This window comes from Danio rerio, chromosome 14 (assembly GCF_049306965.1).
Source record: "Danio rerio strain Tuebingen ecotype United States chromosome 14, GRCz12tu, whole genome shotgun sequence".
NCBI classification, from domain to species: domain Eukaryota; kingdom Metazoa; phylum Chordata; class Actinopteri; order Cypriniformes; family Danionidae; genus Danio; species Danio rerio.
This window is the reverse complement of record NC_133189.1, coordinates 42,704,660-42,719,349: the sequence shown is the minus strand read 5'-3', so window position 1 is coordinate 42,719,349 and position 14,690 is coordinate 42,704,660. Positions and strand designations below refer to the sequence as shown.

At 36.1% G+C, this 14,690-nt stretch overlaps 1 long non-coding RNA gene across 1 annotated transcript; it reads right to left on the bottom strand.

The window, feature by feature from the left end:
- Positions 1–12,090: 12,090 nt before the first annotated feature.
- On the bottom strand, positions 12,091–14,477 carry LOC141377566 (uncharacterized). The gene is made up of 3 exons (XR_012389921.1): positions 14,374–14,477; positions 13,037–13,183; positions 12,091–12,941 (listed from the first exon to the last, which is right to left on the bottom strand). It is a non-coding gene; the product is annotated as an uncharacterized lncRNA (long non-coding RNA).
- Positions 14,478–14,690: the final 213 nt, after the last annotated feature.

Sequence of the window (14,690 nt, the reverse complement as noted above, 5' to 3'; positions counted from 1 at the left end):
GCGCATGTCAATAAAGGTTACAAAGAAAGCACAATGAAACCAACCTTAGGCGGCTCATATAGATTACAACACACCAAACAGGCTTGTAATCTATTTGTCATTTGAAAACAACAGACCCGGATGCCAGTGTATATTTATCATGCCGTTGCTTGTTTGTTGTAAAGGCCATTTTGTTGTGTTCATGAATTCATCAGGTTATTTGACAAACCTAGTATACACACACACACACACACACACACACACATACACACACACACACACACACACACACACACACACACACGCACACACGCACACACGCACACACATACACACACACAAACACTTACACCCATGGGTTGTTAACGTTACATTGCATTTTCACTGTCATGCATTACAAAATAAATATAATTTGTGTTATCATCATTTAAAATGCAATTGGTTAAAATTAATTTGTTGGACCTCTACTGTGTTATTTCAGATAGATTTATTTATTTATTTATTTATCAATTTATTTATTCATTTGTTTGTTTGTTTGTGTAGTTATTTATTTGATTATTTGTTTGTTTGTGAGCCAAATCTTAAAACTATTCTATGGAATGATTGTCTTAAGCATTGTTCAATGAATTACAATTCTTAAAAATAAAAAAAAGAGAGTTGGAAAATAATTAATTAAAACCTTAATTGTACAAGTGGCAATCTTATTTTTCATATATATATATATATATATAAATATATTATTTTATATATTTATAAAAATCTTTTTTTTTTTTTTCATATATTATATATTTCTAAACATGGGACCTAGATACATTTTGTCACTGAAAACCAGGATGTGAGATGGTGTGAAACTATTTTACTATTTTATTTGGGCAAATCCACAAAAAACTTGAATTAGGGTACTATTCACATTCAAGATCATGTGACTAAACCCCCCTGAGAAGCCCATTATGTGCACCTGTCTCCAAATCTTTCTGCATATTTACTTTTTTTTTTTTGGAATCACTATACACTTGCTGTTTGGTTGTCATTTGCTGTGACACCCATATTTATTGAAACTGTCTGACAAGTCACGGAGAAGAAAAAACATTCATAAATTCATATAAAATAAATAGTACCATGAAGACACGTTTCCAACAATGAAGATAAATTCTCACGGTTAGGGAAGGGAGTGGTTGAGGGTAATCGGTCGGTCGTTGGGTGGGTGGGTGGTTCGGTCGGTCGGTCGGTCGGTCGGTCGGTCGGTCGGTCAGTCAGTCAATCAATGGCCTCTGGTGAATTTACGTTACAACAGCAGGCGTGAAGGGCACTAGCAAAATAAATTTAAGATCCTAAAAAATGTACACAGCACCCTCTGGTGGATTACGTCCTGGAACATATTTAGCGCTCTCCAGAAATGTATATAGGGCTGCGTTTTCAGAATAAGCCTGGGTTGACCTTATAGGATTTATGTGGCACATTTGAAAAGCAAAAATACCCTTTTAGGTGATTTTAAGCATTTTGAATTATGAGGACACCTCAACATTGTTAGAATTATGAGAACACCTCAACATTGTTAGACCAATATCATATGCATGTAAATTTTGTATTCGTAAACCACATACATATATAAAAAAAGAAATCTGCATTCACAGCTACAGCCATCCAGACCATTTTACGTGTTGTTGTGCTTATTTTAACAATCAGCATGTGTTGACATGCGCTGCATTCAGCGAAAGTCTCCATAATCAAAGTGGCACACCGCCTGCCTCTCAATGTCATCTCTTACACTTTAAAGTCAGGCTGCTGTGACAGGTAGGAATTTGTCGTGGATTAGGACTGTAATATATTTGCTATCAGAAAGAATTAATGTGCCAAAGAATGTGGAATATTTGGTAATTACAAACTAATTTTCTCTCTACACAATTTTCTCCGCTGTGTGTTAGCGAGCGAGTGCGCGGGGGGGAATGGGTGGGATTACTTTTACCCTTTTATATATCAAATTAAAAACTGTCCATCAAATAATCCACCGCAGTCGTGTTCTAATTGGCTAAAACCACAGTTATAGGAAGTCTTTGATGAGACCATTTTGCTCACAAGGCATGTAATTGGGACGTAATTAAAAATTGCCCTGGCGTTTAAACAGAGACCTGTCAAACACTGTGACCTTCCAGTGAAGGATTTGGATTATGATAAAGAGCCCCGAAGCAGGCTTTTGGAAATGAATTGAATTTTATGCAAGGACAATCTTGCATTATGGCCGGAAATAATCTGGATGAGTAGGAGACTTGTAAATAACAACAACAATAATAATAATAATAATAATAATAATAATAATAATAATAATAATAATAATAATAATCTGAGATATCTTGCATTTTTGCACCATTCATTCACTCTGGCTGGTCAACTGTACAACAACAAGAGGATCTTCTTAAATAAAATGGTCTAATAATAATAATAATAATAATAATAATAATGATAATAATAATAATAATAATAATAATAATAGATAACATTAACACGTTTTCCCATCACACACACACACACACACACACACACACACACACACACACACACACACACACACACACACACACACACACACACACACACACACAGTCTAAAGAAAATTACAGTTTTTGTTTATAGTAATGTGCATGTTACAACTATGATGGCATGAACCATCTTTTTATTACATTTGCCATTAAACTTACTATTTGTGTTCCTTATTATTGTTTATTTTACATTCAGAGCCATTCTAGTTGCTGTAAAGAGTATGCTTAACACACTATAATATTCATATTTATTACCATTTCCTATTACATTTCCTACAATAAATGCTTCTTCTTTAAGTGAAGATGCAAACGTTATCCACCTTTTGTGCATAGTTCACCCCCCCAAAAAAAGTAGATAAATAAATAAAAATGTGATTATCTATTCGCCCTTAATTTATCCCAAACCAATATGAATATTGATTTCTTCTGCAAAACACAAAAATATATACACACGCATGCACACACAAATGCACGGACGCACGCGCACACACACAAATGTTGTAAACTGGTAACCATTGGCTTTCATGATTTATTTTTATTTTTTTTTACTCAAAGGTTTGAAGCCGTTGAACACAATTCATTTTGGTGTAAACAATCCTATTAAGTGTTTGAGGACAGGTCAAAATAGACATTCTTTAAAGTAAATGGAAGTTGATTGAAAACCCCTGTTAAAGACAAGTTAATAAAAACCCTACTTTATATACTGCATAGCTGAAGACAAAGGATACCAAATGTGTTATGGATCTACACAAATAATGGGAATTTAAACTCACACAACTGACTTTATTTGAATAACACTAAGCTAATCTGTATTTGCTCTGAAAAAAGGCTGATTTTTATGTTCACAAAAGACTACAGTACATTACACACCTAATGAAAGGTAAATTTTAAAAAAGCATAATAAGGGTCCTTTAATAACTGTGAAAATGTGTCATTACAATCTGTGAACAGACTCCATCCACTTCAACCGGAATGTCAAAAGTCTCAGATAAGGGGTTAAATGTTTTGCTCCAGGTCACAGAGGTGACGGCCTACAGATCGCATTCTTTTAAGATGACCTTTCAATCTAAACGTCAAGCCACATCCCACCACCCACATGAGGCTGTTGAAGGAAAGAGTCTGCCTATACCTAACAGAGCATGAGAGAATTCTTCACCGTGATATGATGCCTCAGCATAAAGCATAAAGTAGCATCATCTCGCTTCAGCATAGACCCACGCAAAAGATGTGAGAAGAGAGCTGTAGCTAGTGATTCAGAGAAATCATTTCCCACTCTGCATTTGCATGCAAATGCTCCCCTTCACAGCCCTTTGCACACAATAGGCCACATAAAATTGTTGTCCCGTCAGGTAGAAATAAATTTCATCCCCTAACTCTCCATTTAGTGGGTGTTATGGTGTCACTGTGCATCCAATGAATGTGGAAACTTCTTACAGTAAAATGCATTACAGGAAAGGCATAACCTTTGAGAACCCCTGGAGGCTCTTCAATATCTCTGTTTTTGATGATTTAAGCACTATAAGATTTGCTAATATCGCCCCAAAAAATGTAATGGTGGTATGACAGCCAATTCATAGCTAAAATCCCATCATCTCTCAAATGCTGTGCAAGATTTAATATGGTTATGGCACTCAAGAGCATTAATTCAGTGACCTGAAAGGACGTAAACTCTGCAATCTTGCTAATTAATATGTTAGCATAATCTACACTAATTCTACAACCTTTATAATGAGAAACCCAATGTATGAATGTACACACGCACACACACACGCAGACACACACACACACACACACACACACACACACACTAAATATTTAATAACCTTGAGATCTTTCAGAGGTGGAAATGTGCAGATCAACCACAGTGAATGGATCATTGTTGCAATTCACACTTGAGTCTACATTGTGTGACAGTAATGTCACTGTACTACTGTTCAAATCTCTCCAAAGATCAGGCTGGCTGCCCTTGGTCGGGAATTTTGTCTAGTTTCAACTTGGTAATGGAATAAATTTGAGTGTTTCTTGTGTCAACCCTGACACTTTAATCCATACCATGTCTACCAGATTCTGATGCAACCCAAATGACACACACATGACCAAACTTACTAAATTAGTGTGGAATAAATAATTTTATAAAGGTGCAGATTTGAGTGGAACATTTTTTTGAATGAACTATTGACAATACGAAATAAAACAGGGCAAATTAAGACTTAAATTATATCCACTGTGTTCATTTTGTGACTTGATGTTAAAATTTTTTGGTTTAAGTTATAAAAAATATATATTTAATGTCCTTTCACAATGTTACTCCAATTATTCTATTCCATTATTTCCGTTTTATAGGAAAGCTCCAAATCATTTAAAACAACTTTTTAAAATAACTTTTACTCATCAAAGATGCACATAAACTGATCAAAATGACCAAAAAAACATTCATAATGTTACAAGGTAAAAGCAGTGCTTAATTTGTAAATTGCGAGGTCCCGGAACAGATCAGGGTTATGGATCCGGCATGTTACCCAAGGATGGAGAGGTGCCGTGCACAAAAGCAAAGAGTGGCAGGGTGTTGCAGACAATAGTGAGCGGGAGGGGGTGTCACGGATGAAAGCGAGGATTTGAGGTTGCGGACTGGGTATCGGTAAAATGAGGCGCCAGATCAAATTTGAGAGGTGCCAGATCCGGTGTGTCAGGCAAAAATTAGGCCCTGGGTAAAAGTAATGGTGCAAAACATTTTTTTTCCACCAAAAAAATAAATAAATAAATAGTACATGATGTTCCATCATTCATAATAATAACATTAATGGATGGACACTTACAATTTCTTTCTTTCTTTCCTTCTTTCTTTCTTTTGTACATACGTACGTACTTACTTACAGAAGGGTACCTATTATGACACATTACACAATAATAATATATACATATAATAACAAGGTCAACTTGAGCTTAAACAAACCTTGTCGTCATCTCGATAAACAGCGAAAAAACCAAGACAAGCAGAATCTACCCTGAGCCCTGTAGTTATTGACAAGGCCATCAAAAGCACGAACGGTTTTGCTTTCTCTCATGCGCTCGCCGAGTGTCTATAATTGAAATAACAAACTTCTTGAGCTGATGATAACAATGTGCGCATGCTTATTAAAGTGCTTCTGACATTTGATCTTTTCAGAAATGAACAAACACGAGATTGAAGCGAGAAAAAACAAAGAATAAGCAGAAAAATAAAGCAAAGAAGCAAATGATTGTTTCAGCAAATAATTTTCCATCTGCTTAGTCCCTTATTTATAAGGGGTTGCCACAGTAGAATGAACCGCCAACTATTCCAGCATATGTTTAACACAGCGAATGCCCTTCCAGCCACAACTCAATACTGGAAACACCACTACACTTTCACATTCATAAACACACTCATGAACTACAGCCAATTTAGTTCATCCATTTTACTTATAAAAAGTTTCTTTGGACTGTGGGGGAAACCTGAGCACCCAGAGAAAACCAATACCAAGAAAAAAACATGCAAACTCCACACAGAAATACCTACTGGCCCAGCTGGGACTCAAACCAGTGACCTTCTTGCTGTGAGGCGTCAGTGCAACCACTGAGCCACTGTGCCGCTCTCTCAATTTCAAGCTTTCTATTTTAATATAACATTATTTTACTGAGTTATTTGTTTTCTTCATATCCTAATTTGTGACATCCTAGAATTTAAGTGTAGCTTACTTCTGACACCTCTAGCATGCACCTAAAGTATGAAAAAAAAAACGATAAATAAAATATATATTTTCCCTAACTAATGTAAATATCAGAATGATGTCTTTCAATTATAATACAAACTACGTTAAGTAATGTGAATCAGAAATAAACACAGACAAGCGAGAAGTCATCATGTGGACAAGCGTAAAGCGGATATGACACATCGCTCAAATGTGGCATGATGAAAAACAACATATCATAAAGCCAGACAAATATAAATGATGAGGAATCAGCTGCTTATGTCACAACACCACAGTCCACCAATCTTTACATTCAGTACAGCATAAAAACAGCATGAAAGAAAAGCATCCTTTAAGGTCATCTGTCACATATAAAGATGTTGTGACAGGTGCCATATAATGTTTAGCTGGAAGACAGGAGCTGTTCAGTAACTGTGTACATTGTTAAGCATGATATTGTGCATTTAATTTTGATAAAACGACAAAAATGTAGTCATATGTTAGCAAACTGCACCACTTTATATTTCTAAATCACTGCATACTACGCCTTTGAAATAGAACCCAAACTGTTAAGTGATACAAAACAGAAACAAACACAAGTATGACACACAAAGGCACAGAGACATCCAGCCTGTACACACGCCTGTGAACTACTCACACCTGCAGCTTTTGCACAATGGATGTCCAGCATTCTTCAACCTCTAGCACTAAGACTGCCACTCTGCACAAGAAGTTTGACTAGAGGAAAAATGGTCGTGCCCAACTGAGCCTGGTTTCTCTCAATGTTTTTTTTTTTTTTCTTGTTTTCTTCACTTTCGTCAGTTGGTGAAATTTGTTACTTGCCACTGTCACCCCTGGCTTGCTTGGTTGTGACTTGTGGAGCTGTGCATCAATGGATTTGCTTATCAGTGTTTGGACTTTTAGCAGTAAAAATTAAACCACACTGAATTGAACTAAACTAATAAAGATGAACTGAATTGCATCCTGAGCATAACACATTGTAAACAATAGGGCCCTTTAAAGGGACATTCCACTTTTTTTTTTTAGAAAGCAGGCATTTTACAACAACCCTAGAGTTAAACAAATGGGTTAACCATTTTAAATACATTAATAGACTTCATGTCGTCACACCATTAGGGGAACACCCCCCTGGCGGGGAAAACATTACTATATCCCTGTCTTGCCAAGTCACAGGCTGAAAAAAAAAATAAATAAAAAACAATTTTAGACAAAAAGCCGGATATTTCTTGTGCAATAAGGTTTAGCATTGCTAACCAATTAGGAGACATACCTGAACTGTGCTTCTGCAGAATTCCCACAGAGAAAGAACAGCCAGAAAGGTGAAATTTACAGATTTGTGCTGAATGGTACACTGTAAAAACTTTTATTATCAATTAGTCAGGACAGCATATGTTTTTAGGTCATTGTAACTTATTAAACTTAGTTAATCATGTTCTAATCATGTTCACACCATCTGTGTTAAGTCAGATAAACATCAAAGTTCAATGGACTCATAAGGTTAAATTGATTCAACCTAATAATTTAAGGCAACTAGGATTTTTCACAGTGTAGCATCATTGACCCATGAAAATCTATGGTACCCATAACTGTCAGTGTGTTTGTATGCTTTTTGTATGCTGGTCAATGGCAATTAAAGTATAAACTAAAATGCAAAGTGTAAGTAGCAGAAGTGAATGAATAGATTTTCCCCACCAGCAAATATTAATCTAAGTAGAAGTAGCCGACATCGAATATAAAAGCAGACAATTACATGATAAAACGCTGTCAGTTATGACTAAATCCAACCCAGGCTCATTATGAAACTGTACCCTGGTATACATTTCCAGAGAGCACAAATTATGTAGCCAGAACTACGTATGGCTGCATTTTATCTTTAAAACGAACGCTTTGGGGCAGTATGATATAGCTGAAAGTTTCTGTTTCTTTTTGTGCTACCTGCTGACCACTTATCAGGTGAAACAAAGACAAAAGGCAAAAAACAAAATAAACAACAGGCTGCAAACATGGTGGGATCTAAAAAAGTGGTCAAAATCAGCTGGCCACGAGGTCTTTTTTTCTGGATTGCTTTAGAAAACACTGTCGGTTGAGTTTTGGGAAGGTGATGGGTGGGGTCTTCGGTTGGTAGGTTAGTCAGTCAGTCGACAAGAGAGTCGAGATTTTCAGAGTCGAGATTTTTTCAGACACCTCTGGGGTGTCTGAAAAACCCTACACAGCAGCCTTGTGAAAATAAAAGCCTCCTGTGACGTATTTTGTGCTTTCCAGAAATGGATTTAGCGATACGTTTTAATGATGAGCCTGGGTTGACTAAATCACAGAGGAATACCCAAAAGATAATGCTATACTGTATGCAAGATTTGGAGCTCTGACAAGGACATACTGTAACGGTTTTAAATGACTGAAAAATGATTGCGGGTACGGTATAGGGATTGCAAGTGCCCGCAATTTATAATTTGTGATTATATCTCGACTCTCTTGTTGATCCAAATATTAGTAGCTTGAAACAGATGGAAATGCGAGCTTTGTGCTGTGTTTCTATTGAGATCCCAGTGTAGCTACGATTACGACCCATTATTATTTTGCCAGCCAGGTCACATGACTGAAAACATTTAACTGAATCTTCAGTCTGCTGGGAACACTTTTAGCTTTTAAATCATTGAATTAAAAGGGATTAGACCATTAGCATCTCACTCAAAAATGACCAAAGCGTTTCAAGGCTCCTCCTATCATTATGCCAGAATGAGAGTATAGTTTCTTGCCATATTGGCCTTATTAGATACAAACACATTATGTGACTATATAAGTCAAGCTTTAGGTATTAAATGAAACAAAAAAAATTACTATTTAAAATGTGAAAAAGTGAAGAGTTTATCATCAAACAAACAAAAAAAATGTTGTGACAGGTGCCATATAATATTTACCAAAAAGACAGAAGGATGCATTGAGCAAGTGAAGTAAAACAACAGTGCGGGTGTTTGTGTGTATCCATTCGTCATGGGACATGATCAGTGCTATCATTTGCCCACATGTCCACGGTGCTGTGCTGTTTGCTGTCATAAAACGCAAAAAAAAAGAAAAAGAACAGACAGAGGCGGTGAACAAATGCGCACTGATCTAAACACTCCAGACCTCTGGCCCTCAGGACTCCCGTTCCCCCTCTCCATGCCCCAGCGCGAGGCTTCGTCTCTGGAGCAGCCGCTCAGACATCTGCTATGAAAGTGGAGCCAGATCTGACAGGGCATGAAACCAGCCAAAGCAAGAAACACTACAGCACCTCCGGCTCCGCAGCTGAATATATATCACATCCGCAGTGACATTCTGCTTTAATAATAGAGACGGGGCAACAAAACAAATGCCATCTTGTCTCGGACCAAATCACGTCTCTGTTCTAATTTATCCTATGGAAAATGCTTTTATGTCACGTTGATGGTTAAAGATTGTAATTTGCTGTCCCTCTCGCTTGCTTGCTCTCTTTTTTAATCCATTCCTTCTTTCTCTCTATCTTTTTTGAGACAGGAGATGAATAAATTAAGACAATCTAAATGAAAATTTAAATTAGATTAGCTAAACCCGCCGAAGAAAGGCAGGGATGTCAGTTGCTAAGAGAAAGCATCTGCTAATTGACAAATGACAACACTTGCTAGCAACACTCTATGTAAAAAAAGGGAAAATAAAAGAAAAAGATGAAGGATGTCTTGTTTGTATCTGAGGTTGTCTGCAATGATAATAATTTAGATGTAGATTGTTAGGATTGTTGACAAAGGTGGAAAAAAATAATATTTTGTTTTATTGCAACTATTATTTTTTTCATTTCATTATTGGTTGTTGGTTAGTAAGTTATTTGTTTGACTAAATGATTGGTTGGTTAGTTGTTTGATTGATTGATTGGTTGGTTAGTTGTTTGATTGACTAAATGATTGGTTGGTTGGTTGGTTAGTTGTTTGATTGTCTCATTGGTTAGTTAGTTGTTTGATTGACTGCAATGATGAGATGTAGATTGTTTGAATTGTTGACAGTTGTGGAAAAAATAATAATTTGTTTTAGTGCTTTTAAATTTGTTTTAATGATTACTTTTTAATTTCATTATTGGTTGTTGGTTGGTTGGTTAGTTATTTGATTGACAATGAATGTTTGGTTGGTTGGTTAGTTACTAATTGATTGACTGGTTAGTTGTTTGATTGTATGATTGATTGGTTGCTTGTTTGATTGGTTCGTAGTTTGATTGATTGATTGGTTGGTTGGTTGGTTAGTTAGTTGTTTGATTGACTGATTGATTGGTTGGTTGGGTAGTTGTTTGATTGACTGATTGATTGGTTGGTTGGTTGGCTGGTTAGAAGTTTGACTGATTGATTGATTGGTTTGTTGGTTGGTTAGTTATTTGATTAATTGATTGACTGATTAATTTGTTGGTTGAATAGTTGTATTATTGACTGATTGATAGGTTGGTTGGCTAGTAGTTTGACTGACCGATTTACTGGTTAGTTGGTTGGTTGGTTGGTTGGTTAGTAGTTTGATTGACTGATTGATTTGTTGGTTGCTTAGTAGTTTGACTGATTGATTGTTTGGTTGACTGTTTGACTGAATGATTGATTGGTTGCTTGTTTAGTTGTTCAAATGACTTAGTGATTGGTTGGTTGGTTAGTTGTTTGATGGACTGATTGATTGGTTGGCTAGTTGTTTGATTGATTGATTGACTGGTTGGTTAGTTAGTTGTTTGATTGACTGATTGATTGGTTAGTTATTGGATTGAGTAATTAATTGGTTGGTAGGTTAGTAGTTTGATTGACTGATTGGTTGCTTGGTTGGCTGGTTGGTTGGTTGGTTGGTTGGTTAGTTGTTTGATTGACTGATTGATTAGTTGGGTAGTTGTTTGATTGACTGACTGATTAGTTGGTTGTTTGATTGACTGATTAGTTGGTTGGTTAGTTAGTAATTTTACAGACTGATTGATTGGTTGGTTGGTTGATTGATTAATTGATTTGTTGGTTGAATAGTTGTTTTATTGACTAATTGATAGGTTGGTTGGTTAGTAGTTTGATGAAATTATTTATTGGTTGGTTAGTTAGTAGTTTGATTGACTGATTGATTGGTTGGTTAGTTGTTTGATTATTTTATTAATTGATTTGTTGGTTGGTTAGTGTTTGATAAACTCATTGATAAGTTGGTTGGTTATACTTTAATTGACTGATTGATTGGTTGGTAGTTGTTTGATTGATTGGTTGGTTAGTTGATTGATTGATTGATTGATTAATTGATTGATTGATTGATTGATTGATTGATTGATTGATTGATTGATTGATTGATTGATTGATTGATTGATTGACTGGTTGGTTGGTTGGTTGGTTGGTTGGTTGGTTGGGTAGTAGTTTGACTGACTGACTGTTGGTATGTTGGTTGGTTGGTTGGTTGGTTGATTGGTTGGTAGGTTAGTAGTTTGTTAAAAGGATTGATTGGTTGGTTAGCAGTTTGACTTATTTATAGGTTGGTGGGATGGTTGATTGATTGATTGATTGATTGATTGATTGATTGATTGATTGATTGATTGATTGATTGATTGATTGATTGATTGGTTTGTTTGTTGGCTGGTTGGTTGGTTGGTTGGTTGGTTAGTTGTTTGAATGGTTGGTTGGTTGGTTGTTTGATTGACTGGTTGGTTGGTTGGTTGGTTGGTTGGTTGGTTGGTTGGTTGGTTGGTTGGTTAGTTGGTTGTTTGATTAACGGCAATGATATACTAATGTAGACGTTGATTGTTTGAATTGTTGACAATGATGAACAATTTTAATAATTTGTTTTAGTAGAACTACTTGATTACTTTTTTAATTTCATTATCAGTTGTTGGTCGATTTAATAACTAATTGATAGGTTGGTTGATTACTTGACTGATTGGTTGATTAATTGACTGATTGGTTGGTTGGTTGGTTTTGATTAATGCATGTAATGCTTAACTACCAACAAGCTTAAAAATACAATACAAAAATAAATTAAATTTTTTAACCTATTTTCATTAAACTGAATACTGAATTCTGTGCATAGTGTATAACTTAATTTATGCAAATACTATACAGTTACCTAAATAGGTATGTATGGTACATGCTGTGAGTGAATGTATGAACGAATAAATAAATATAGTTATAAACAAACCAACTAACAACTAAATTTCAAATTATGTTAAAACAATGATCAATGTTTAGTACTATCAGTATTAATCACATTTGATAAACACAAATTTACTCAATTATTATACGACACATAGAGCTATTAAATGTTCACTCATTTTGTATAATTTTCTACAAAAAAAGCAAAATAACAAAAAACAACATAAATTAATAAATAATAATGAAACAAAATGCAACTAAAAGAGGCAATTCTGTTTTAGGATGATGATATTATTGCAAAGATTATGCAATGACTTCATGCAAAGGTTATGCAATAAACGCTAATCAACACACCTCACTCAAAGTCAAACTAACCCTCAGAGAGTCTGACCGTCACGCTTAAAGCCTGCCCTTCAACATTCAATTCAACAAAAAGAAAAAAAAAAACAGACATTTCCCCGGAGTGCGTCTTGCTCCCGCCGGGATACACATCCTCCATTCTCCGGTTAATTCTGCCGCGTGCCCTCCCTTCAACCCCGCTCCCCGTCACACTCCTTTCTCAATGTTCTTACTCTCCTCACTGGTTCCTTCTCATCCTTTCACTGTTCATCCAGAACGAAACACACACACATTCATTCACATGACTGCTCAATGAAAACCTCTTTAAATATAAACACACACTTGCGCACACACACACCTGCTTGTTATGCCCAGTGGCCCACAGCTGTTGGCAGTTGCGCGGGAGACGCAGGCAGTGAGAGAAAAGGGACAGAGGAGCATGCTGGCCGTCCGCTCATATTAGTCCCCCGTTTTGTCATTTTCAGAAGATCAATGGACGCAGTGACTAAGTGAGAAGGAAAAGAGAGGAAGGGAGATGGAGGGAGAGAGAACGAGCAGGCGAGAGACACCCACCAGACTCACTTAACTGAGCCAAAGTGACAGAGCTTTAACTAGTGAAGCAGCAATCTTGCTTTTTTATTCTTGGTTAATTCTTTATTGACTTACTTTTGTAATAGACAAGTTGACCATTTTTGAAAACAAACAAACAAACAAACAAATAAATAAATAAATAATAATAATAATAATAATAATAATAATAATAATAATAATAATAATAATAATAATAATAATAATAATAATAATAATAATAATAATAATAATAATAATTAGAGATGATTTGATCAGGTTTTTTTGCCCTCGAGTCCGAGTCAAAGTCATTTGATTTTGAGTATGTACCGATACCGAAACCTAATCCGATACTTTTATATTATATAAAAAAGAACAAAGAAGAATGAAGAAACAGATCCAGGATGTATTTAATTTTATTAAATTCATCTTATTTTAACATTCGACAACTCTGTTAACAAGCAGCACTTCTGCAAGTTACCTTGAAAAATCAAGTAATAAATAACATCAATTCTTCACTTTTGGACTTTAGTGCAACATTATATATATAATCTAATATAAAAACAAATAGCACCTCAACCTGAAATACCTAGCAGGCTATCCCAGGCTATCCCAAGTTTACATATCTCAGAGTTTGCTATGCCACTTCAAAATATTAAGAAAAAACCTGAGCAATTAAACTAAACTTGAGTTTAGCTTTGTGAAAGTATGCCATAAAACACACCTTTAAGAAACCAAATATAAATATAAATAAATTGAGATTTATTCTTTTTTTTCGGCTTTAGTTCCTTTATTAATCTTGGGTTGCCACAGCGGAATGAACCGCCAACTTAAGGCTGATTTATACTTCTGCGTCATTCGCACACGTATGCTACGGCACAGCCTAAACGTTGACGCATAGCCCTACGGCGAGGCTGTCGGCGTCGGTGACGTGCACCTCTCAAAAAAATGTAACTACACATCGCAACAACGCGTAGCTCAAGCTCTCTGATTGGTCGGCTTGGTAGAGCTGACGAGTCTGGGTGGGACCGGGAGCCACGCGAACGGAGCGAGCCCGATGGATCGATTGTTTACAAATGTGGAGTTCCGTGAAGGAGCTCCGAATGGAAAGTTTTGTTTTGTGTTTACCTCATAGTTAAAGTTGTTGCACGTCCGCCGGTTCCTGCATCAAAATGAGCGAGTTTGAGCCACTTGTACATTCAGGATGTGTTCAGAAAAAGCAAAACACCAGCAAAGAAACTCGACACAGAGGAACATTAACACCTCACTGCCAACTAGCGTTTCGGAAGTGTTAATGCAGACCAACAGAGACAGCGCGCAGAAGTATAAATGAACAGCTACGTGTGTTGCATGCTCCGTGGGTTACGCCGGTCACTTGACACTTAAGTATAAACCAGGCTTTATCCAGCATGTTTTCCAGCTGCAACCCATCTCTGGAAAACGTC